We start from the raw sequence: 10,292 nt of genomic DNA, 5'->3' as shown, positions 1-10,292 counted from the left end.
AAAATATTCAGATTTAAATTATAGATTGCTTTTATTTCACTTTCGCTTTCCCATTTTTATTTCTATTATAGAGGCACTGACATTTTGTTTTTGTTTTGTTTTTGTTTTGTTTTCGCTAATGAAAACATCAACTGTGATAACTGAATGTACCATAAATGTTATGACCGTGTTGTCTGAATTTCTAAATTCTTTCTATATTTTTTGGGTCTGTAACTACTGTTGAATAACCACATACCTGTTGTTAAGTTAGTTTTTAATAGTCAGTATTACCAATAACACTGAACATACATGTACACAAATTCTGCCATGAATTTCTGACTGTATACTTAAGGATAAATCCCAGAAGAAAAATTATTGAATTAAAGCATGCTAACAATGTCCCAAAAGTTGTACCAATTATCCTGCCATCAACTAGCTTATCACAAGACATTACCACTCTTTAAAGATACTAATTTTAAAATGGATTGGGGAAATGGTAATTCATTTTTTCTACAGTGCTGTTCAGAGAAATCTAAACCTTTTTGTCACTTAAAAACAAAAAGGACAACAAAATGCCAAACTACTTCTAACTAATTTCTCTAATTTAAATGAATGATTTCTTGAATTTCCTTTATTTAAATAAATATTTAATTTCCACTTTAATATCTGCTTCAAAGGAGTGTTTTCCAGTGTAGTCATTCAGTAAACCCTGTGCCACAGGTTAATAAAAGTTAAAGATTACACAGCTTCTGGGGGTATAGAAATATAAGGTTTTCAAATGCATCTTGCTTTGTGGCTTATCTATTTATTTATGCATTCAGTTATAATGTATTGAGTAACCTCTGTGCCCCTAAAGGAAAGACCGTATGTGCAATGGCTTCTACAGTTTACACTAGAAGAATCCCTATGTCCCCAGGAGTAAAATTCAAATGGTAGACTCCCTTAAGTGGAAAGATCTTTGCCTCTGCTCATATATTCAAGTTATAAAATTGGCAACTGATGGATTGTTGCTATCACTCTCATAATTTGCTTTTATACAGAAGGCAAGTGGGAAGTAAGGAAGTGAAACAACACAAGCGAGGTTATATCGCACGCTACAGAAAGCTGCGGCACGAACGGGACGCCTTGACTTCCGATCTGATGTCCTTTCTGTTATGGAACTAATAGCACAGCAGCTAAGAGCCTGATTCCGCTGTGGGTTAATTAGAATACTTTGATATGCTAAAGTGTCACTTTAAAGGGCATAAAAAAGATGCCTGCGCAGTCGGCCTTTAGACCGTGACTTTGTGGGCATGCTTACACTGTGCTTACTTGGCCGATAGATGGCACACTTACTGCTTACAGTTGTTTGACAGTCTGGGAACCTACAGAAAGGCTCCGTTTATGAGGACTAAACAAGCTGTACTTTAAGAGAGGACAATGTAAATTTCTTCACTAGTTGTATAAAAAAGTCAATCACCTATCAATGATTATAGCAATATGTTATAAGTCAAATAAATATTTGTGCCAACTAGGAAGTGAAATTTCCTTCTGAATGTGCTCTACATATGTATATGCTCTATTCATATCTTCTATATTCCTATAGAGAGAAAATGCTAATGTAACAGCATGTACAACACAGTTACGAATATTTGATCCTTTTTTTTAAAAAAAAAAGATTTATTTATTTGACAGAGTGAGACACAGCGAGAGAGGGAACACAAGCAGGGGGAGTGGGAGAGGGAGAAGCAGGCTTCCCGCAGAGCAGGGAGCCCGATGCGGGGCTCGATTCCAGGACCCTGGGATCATGACCTGAGCCGAAGGCAGACGCTTAACGACTGAGCCACCCAGGCGCCCCACGAATATTTGATCCTTTATAATATACCTTTTCTTGTTACTTCTAGCTTTATCTCTGGGCCTACTTTGACACTACTCTGCTATACATTTTTAAGCCAAAGGATAACTTGTTAATAAGGTGATTAGAATTTACTCCTCAATGTAACACGTATTCTAATCTACTTTCTCGACTTTCCTGATATAACTAAATCAACTGTATTATATAGCTATTTCTTAATTTACTGTCCACTTTTTTAAAACGTCCATTTAGGAGAATTTTGTATTCTAGACTGAAATTATTTTAATTTTTAAAACTCTACTGCTTGAACTTTTGTTATGAATTAGAAAACAAAATTGCCAAATAACAGGCAAATATTAGATAATTTCAGAGAAACACTCTAACTTTGTCAAATAGACCAAAGCAATCGGAATGATGCATAAATGTACACAGGTGCCAGTAATTCCCAGGTTTGATCAGAAGCATGTTTTTCAGGCATTCTGATATCACATACAAAGTCACTTCACATTAGTAGTTCATGCGCACTGTTTAGTGGCGTGATAAACCGAATTCATTCATCCCTAAAAACTAAATCATTAGCCTACAGTTTCTGGAAAGGCAGAAAAAGACAGCGCTCTTAAAATACAAAACCGTCCCTCACTCTTTAACATTTTGAATGAAACTATACAGCAATTCTCGGGGCTTATGATCATTTTTAGCACTTGGCTCCCTGGTTTCTCCTTTGCTGCTTCAGTTACCATTCTTGGGAATTCAATGTGGATCCAACATCTTTGATCTCTTCAGCATCTAAGGTTATTCCCTCCTGGATCTTGTCTTCATTGCTATCAATCCTACCTCAAAAATCTGCATTTTAATGATCCCATTTCACTACCACATTAAAACTTTCTTGTTTACTTACTGAAGTAATTATACACTAGCTGAATTTCAAACTTTCATAGGCCCCTGATAGTTGATTCTACTTTTCCACTCTCCAAATCTTTTTCTTTACCTTCCTCCACACCCCTGTCCTTACTGCCTTCTTTACCCAACTGAGATTCCAGAGATTCTTTAGATGACTACACAGCACTATGACCCATGGCTTGCTAAGGCTCTTGTCCTCCACTCCCTCTGACCCACTTGCTGGCAAACCCCCAGCCGTGGTTCAATTCAACTATTCACCAACCCGTTTCTTCAGCTGTATGAGGCTGGAGGAAAAAATTCTCTCCGCTGTGTGGACTGATCTCACTTTAAATATGTGTTTACAAATCTCAGATGAACACCCAGCACACATAACAATTCCACTACACTTCCCCAAGCTCTTAAGGTCCTATTTCACACATTTTCTTCTGTCTCCAGACACTTAAACCACTCTCTCTCACTCTACACCGAAGATATTGTATCAAATGTCATTGAAAATAATTTGTTACCATAAGAGTGGATCATATCTTCCTCAACCAAATTTACTCATTTATCTTTGCCTATATTCAAATAGTCTTCTTCCTTCTGCTACAAAGGAAGAAATGTCTGCTGTGATCTAAGCCCAGCTTCTTCCTAGGTAGTCTGAAGAACCCCTTCAGTCTCACCCATTTATTGGCTTTGCTCTTTATAATTACATGAACAGTTAGCCCCCTTTTCTCTGCATCATCAAATTTTTCTCATGCTTATATTACTCTCAACAGCAAAACAAACTACAACCAAAAAGCCTATAACTCCATCTTAAAAGAAAAAAAAAAAAAAAAACAACTACTCACATTTCCCACTATCCACGAGCTTCTGTTCACGTTCTCTGCTCCCTTTCTAGTTTAAACACCTATGATTTGTCTGTAGTCATGGAGCCTGCTGTTTCGTCTTCAGTCCTCTCCTCAACCCAGTCTTAAATGGGTTTCAATCACCCCTCTGGTTTACTGAAATTGTTTATTAAGATGTCTATAGAAATCTCCATGTTGCAAGATCTAATCTTAATAAACCCTTGACACAGCTGCCTATTCCCTCCTTGACAGACCTTCACTCTAACTTTCAGTGACACCATTTTGCCTGATTGGCTTTTTAACTTGCTAGTCACATCTCAGGTGTCTTTGTTGGTTTAAAATGTTGGATTTCTCTAGGCCTCTCTTAATACATTTTTTTTTTCTTTTCTGCTTACAATTTCCCTTTGTAGAATATCCAGCCCTAGGTCTTGAAATATAGTTGCTTGTTATCTCTGTCTCCACCTACTCTTTGGACCTCCTTACTTGTATGTCTTACTGTCTACTGTATATCTCTGCATGTATATTTGATACACAAACTTCAAAACTACATCATACAGGAGTTTGAATCTTCTTCCCCTCTCCAAGTCAGAGGTATTTCTCTCAACAGCCACCTTTGAAGGGCTCACCCTTGGTCCCTCTGTGTTCCCCACACCCTCCATCCAGTACATCATTTCCATTGACATTGCCTCCAACATATATCTTGGCTCTTTCTACTCTTTTTTTCTTTTTTAAATTTATTTGAGAGAGAGAGCAGGAACAGGGAGGAAAGGGAAAAGCAGGCTTCCCACTGAGCAAAGAGCCCAATTCAGGACTCAATTCCAGGACCCTGGATCATGACCTGAGCCGAAAACGCAGATGCTTAACCAACTGAGCCACCCAGGCGCCCTCTTTCTACTCTTTACAGCTAAAACTCTAATTCAAGTCATCACTGCTCACCTGATTTGAAGAGTGGGCAAAAGAAACCTTTAAAAGTCTAAAACATATCATTTAATTCCATAGCTCAAAACTCCTCCAATTGTCCCACTGAAAGTAATAGGCCCTGTAAGACCTGCATCCTGCTTGCTTCTCCCACTACATTGCTAACGTTCCTCCCCTTTTGCATTATGCTTTAGCCACAATGGCCTTTTTAACATCACTTGTATATGCCGAAAGCATCCCTACCTTGGAAACTTTGAACTCTTTCTGGATGAGTTTTCTTCAGTGTTTTAAATGTCTCCTCACCACATAGGTTTAGCTGAAATGTCACAAGTAAGATAGCTAAATTACCTCCCATGAAGTTTCTATTTCTTCCTTAAATATACTAGTTATATATTTCTTCATCTGCCTATTAACTGTCTCTTCAGTGTAATGTGAACTACATGGGGGACAGGAACTCAGTCTCCCCACTCACCAATACATCCAGAATGCCTGGAACAAAATTGTTGATATGATAGTCTCTTAAAAAAATAGATAAAAATTAAAAGGTAAGTTTTAAACATGAGTGCTCCATCATGCAATCAAATTAGTTTCATTAATATTCTTTTGTTTTTCTTTCTTTCTTCTTTCTTTCTTTCTTTCTTTCTTTCTTTCTTTCTTTCTTTCTTTCTTTCTTTCTTCTTTCTTTCTCTCTTAAGTACACTCTACCCAACATTTGACTTGAACTCACAACCCTAAGATTAAGAGTTGCATGCTCTTCTGACTGATACACTTAGTTTTATTCATAATCTTAATAGCAGAGATTTGGTCTCATGAAAATCACATTTCTCTTAAACTTTTTAAGTATTATATTAGTTTGTTAGTGCTGGCATAACAAAGTACCTCATACTGAGTAGCTTAAACAACAAAAATTTATCTTCTAAGAGTTCTGGAGGCTAGGAGTCCATTACCAGGTGTCGACAGCTTTGGTTTCTTCTGAGGCATCTCCCCTTGGCTTGCCAGTGGCCACCTTCTCCCTGTGCCTTCACATAGCCCTCCCTCTGCACATGTCCATGTCCAAATTGTTTCCTCTTATAGGAACACCAAGCATATTGGATAAGAGCTCTTCCTAATGACCTCATTTTAACTTAATTACCTCTTTAAAAATCTTATCTCCAGATACAGTCACATTCTGAGGTACTAATATATAGGATTTCGACATCTAAATTTTGGGGGGAAACAATTCAGCCCATAATAGATACCTATTGAGGAAAAGGCAAATCTGTGTTTTAATCTAGCTTCCCCATCTTTTCAAACCTTGTAGAAGCTACTTAATCATAATAATTCTGTTTCTTTATCATTAAGGTGGTAACTAATAAAAACCACCCCAAAGGATTATTATTAGCATTAAAGGGAAAAAATTAAGAGACTATAATATGTGCTTGTCACACAAGAAAAAAACTAATCATAATGTTCTTGTCACACAGGTGATCATTTTATACTACAAATTAGTACTGTTCCCATGTCCTTGTTTTCTTTGTTTTATGTTTCCCTATCATAAAGTGTGTGTGTGTGTGTATTTCCCCATTATCTTCTAATAACGAAAGTGTAAATTCTCTCCATATGAAGATTAAAGGTAGAGTAAGTAGTGCAATTAATTATGCAGAACATTTGCTCAGTGTGCGACCACTCTGTCCTGGACACCAAGAGTCCCCCTACAGGCTACAAAATCCCTCTAGGCCTCAGTACTCTCTGTTAACAAGTACAGGGTGGACCTGTTTTGAATTGGCAGTCACGTTGGAATGAGCAAGGGGGAACTATCATTGAGAATCTCCTGTGTTTCTTTTAACCTGAGGGATGTTAGAAATGGACAAAATATGGTCTCCAAACCTAAAGAGTAAATAATCCAGTTCAGGGGTGGGAAAGCTTTTTTCTGTAAAGGGCCAGACAGTAAATATTTGAGGCTTTGCGGCCCATACAGTCTCTGTTTCTAACTACTCAGCGCTGAAGTCCTAATGAGAAAGCAGTCATGAACAATACATAAATAAGGGTGGCTGTGTTCCAATGCATATTTATTTATGGAAACTGAAATTTGAATTTCATGTAATTTTCATGTACTGTGATATATTTATTTTTCTTCCTTTGGCTGTTTTCGATGACTTTAAAATCATTTTGTAGCTACTGTGGGCCTACAAAAGACAGGTAGTAGGCCTCATTTGGCCTGCTGTCCAAAGTTTGTCAACTCCTGATCTGGTTTAAAAAATGAGAAAATACTTAGGAAATATTTTGTGACTTGCACATGAAATCGGGTGGTATGTTTTACGGTGTAAACTTTATGTGATTTCAATGGCCTCATGCTCTTAATGTGAATATTAACTATTTTATAAGAGTGTCAAAATGGGGTGTAATGGACTCTTCTACCCCCACCCCTTAGAAGATAACTGTGTGATTAGTTAGGACTATCATTAGATCTTTACTCCTGTGTTCATACCAAGCTAGTCTCTCACTCCCAGCTTGGATAGTTGGGTTTACTGCATGCTATGGGAACCTGGAAAATGGCAATTCTCAGAGTCAATTTTTTTCTGGCAATCATTCAAGAATCCCAAGTGTAAGCCATTTCTTGTCCCAGGGGAGGAGGAACCAAGTATTCAAACCTAGAGAGCAAGAGTAGTGGGTGAAGTACAGTTCTCACTGTTGAGGAGATAAATCTCTGAACCCATAGCCCATCTGATAGGTGAGATGCCAATAAATCTCTATGGGTAACAGCAATTGTGAAAGACAACCATAACCATTGTCTGAGACACCTTCCTACTTTCATTCATCTGGCTTGCCAAGACCTCACAATGCTGGTGTTGAGACACATGGCATCGTAAGCAGTATAAATGTTTAGACAAGTGGACACCACCATGAGGCCATGAAAGGCAGCAATTAAATCAGATTGGGATCATTTCTAGTAGAAAGTGTACCTGGGTTAAAGGAATGTCCAGGTAGGTAGATTTATACAGTCTTGAATTTATACAATTGAGAAACTCCACAAACCTGGTCTATTTTAGAGCCTAAAAATACTTTAAACTGCTAGAGCAGAAGTGTTTGACTTTTATTAATGAAAAGTGACATTCATTCACAGAAATTAGAAGTTACTTTTACGTAAGAAAAGTCCTATATTTGAAAGTATTATCAATTTTCAAGTTATAACAGCTCTGGAGCATTAATTCATTTTCTAGACTAGGAAGCCTTTCTCAGTTTTCCATCTCCTATGAAATGAATGTCTGCTAAATTCACTGCTCTAATTTATAATGCTATACAAAGGTTGCATTCCATCTATAATCTTTAACAGTAGACTGCAATTCTAGAGTTTAAAAATCAGTTCAGTAAATAAATGACTGTGTGAAGTGTACCTATGTTACAGGAATATTTACTAAAACTCTTTAATTCATATTTATCCTCACATGCCATACAATAAATGGTGTCCTTTAATATTTGGTCTCTTTAAGAAGTTTTCTATACTTTTAAAAAAAATGATGTTATACTTAATTGTGTAAAGTAACTCAGATCTTCTTTGGAAATAAACAAAAAGTATACTAATACAAATAAGAATATAAATTTAATTTTGTTCTTCCGTGCCCCTGATCTGTAATGCCAGATATGAATATATAGGGAAAGACACATATCCTATAACAATGGTAATGTAATCATTCCAAAAACCAAAGTTAAAATGCACATGAATTTCCTGTTTAACAAATTTGCAGGCAAAACCCTTTTTCTACCCAAATGTCTTGTATTTGAATATAAGTTTTCTTTTCATCCCTGTATCGTAATTGCCTTTGCACACAGCAGAATGGCTAATGCCATCACTTGTTTTACATTTGTTTTGCTTCCTGCTGTTGAATGAACAATCAGTGTTTACAGATTAGCAGCAGTTGTAGTCTTCTGACTTTTACTCCTTTCAAACTGGCGAATGAGAAGCATTTTATATTTGTTGCTCTGGCATTTTTGGAGTAGCTAGGACATTCACAGTGCAAACCACTGTTATTCATACTGTTATAATTCCTTTGCAGTTAAGTCATTACGAGCAATCATAGCAGGCTTGTAGTACAATACCTTATATGGGAATGTCATGTGAGATGCCCAGAGCTACACAAAAAATAAAGGCCAACTTGTCTGGCTGAGGAGGGATTTATTACGAGCCCCCTGGCAGAGGGATCTTTTTGGAAAATATTATATGCTTCTGCGGGGCAGATCTTATGAACCTGAAATGCAGCAGGTGTCCTGAGCCTCAAAGGAAAGGTGCCATGAGCATCAAACCACACAGCATTTCTTTTAGAATTTATCACAATCCCAGCTGCGTTTCCTCTATACACAAAACTTTAACAGAAATTACTTCGATAATTAAAATATTAACCAAAATAGCACAGATCAGTAAAACCACAAAGACACTGTGGGACATTTAGTTAGCCCCACTTCCCTGCTTAGAAACAAACTGGAAAGACAAGTTCACTTTCTTGTCTATGGACCTATCTCTCTGAGTGCCTGTAATCTGCTCTGAGATACTTAGAATTATTCCAAAGTACACGTGGAATGAGGGCCTGAAGTTATCAATCCCGAGAGTCTGAGGAATTTAATTTATGCTACCCTGGGGCAATTTAACACCTGGCCCTGCCTCAGACATAAACCCCATGTCAAGAGAGAATTTGGAATTTTTAAAGAAGTAGTCCCAGTAAGGAAAACACTATAGGGAAAGACAGCAAATGCGGAAGTTCTAGAACTATTTCTTGAACCATCTAATGAAGTCACTTACCTTTTTCTGTGTGTGTGTGTGTGTTACTGTTTTAATTAAAATGAAAATAATAATACCCTACCCAAGTGTGTGCTAAGACAATAAATTATTAAAAACTAGCATTTGTATAGCATCTTATTGCTAACAAATCTAACAGTACATTTGACCCTCACACCTACCTGATGAGATATGGTGAGAATGGATATAAGTGAGAAAACAAAGCATGAGAGATTTAGTGAATTGGTTAATTCCAAGAAAAATATATAAAAATATCACAGCTAGGTGTTCTTACTAAATAGTCGCTATTTCTTTCTTTCTTTCTTTTTTTTTTTAGATTTTCTTTTTAAATTATTCCTACACCCAACATGGGGTTTGAACTCATAACCTTGAGATCAAGAGTCATATGCAACACTGAGTGAGCCAGCCAGGCATCCCAATCCCTACTCTTTTTAATACACTTATCGTACAATATGAAATATTTAAATTATTTCAGATAGGAAACGGCTTGTCTCAGTGCAATGTGAGAGGTCTAAATGCAAAATAACGTTTTCTGAATGCTCTTAATTGCACGAATTGGCAAGGATTTCAGAGTGCATCCTCCAAACTGCTGGTTCTACAGAACGAACCAGCAAATTCTGTAGACTTTTTGCAGAACTGAAAGGCAACAGGTAACTTCTACACCCTGTGGTAGATGCCAGATTTTTTACTCAGATCATGTTAAAATCTCTGAATTAACTGAATAAACATGAAAGTAAACACCCAATAATGTTGACAAGAATTGAAGCAAAGATCCCAACTACAATCAATTGTAAGCACAGTGTAATATGTTTTAATCTTCTGCTGCATTTCTGTTCGGCGGTACACAAAATAATGACCTCTCAAAGATGTCCATACCCCAATCCCCAGAACCTGTGAATGTTACTTTACATAGGAAGAAGGACTTTACGTATGCTATTAAGATTAAAGATCTTGAAGGGCGCCTGGGTGGCTCAGTTGGTTGGGCGGCTGCCTTCAGCTCAGGTCATGATCCTGGAGTCCCTGGATCGAGTCCCACATTGGGCTCCCTGCTCGGCGGGGAGTC

This window comes from Leptonychotes weddellii, chromosome 1 (genome assembly GCF_054177405.1).
Source record: "Leptonychotes weddellii isolate Sample4059 chromosome 1, ASM5417740v2, whole genome shotgun sequence".
NCBI lineage: Eukaryota > Metazoa > Chordata > Mammalia > Carnivora > Phocidae > Leptonychotes > Leptonychotes weddellii.
This window is presented reverse-complemented; position numbering follows the sequence as displayed.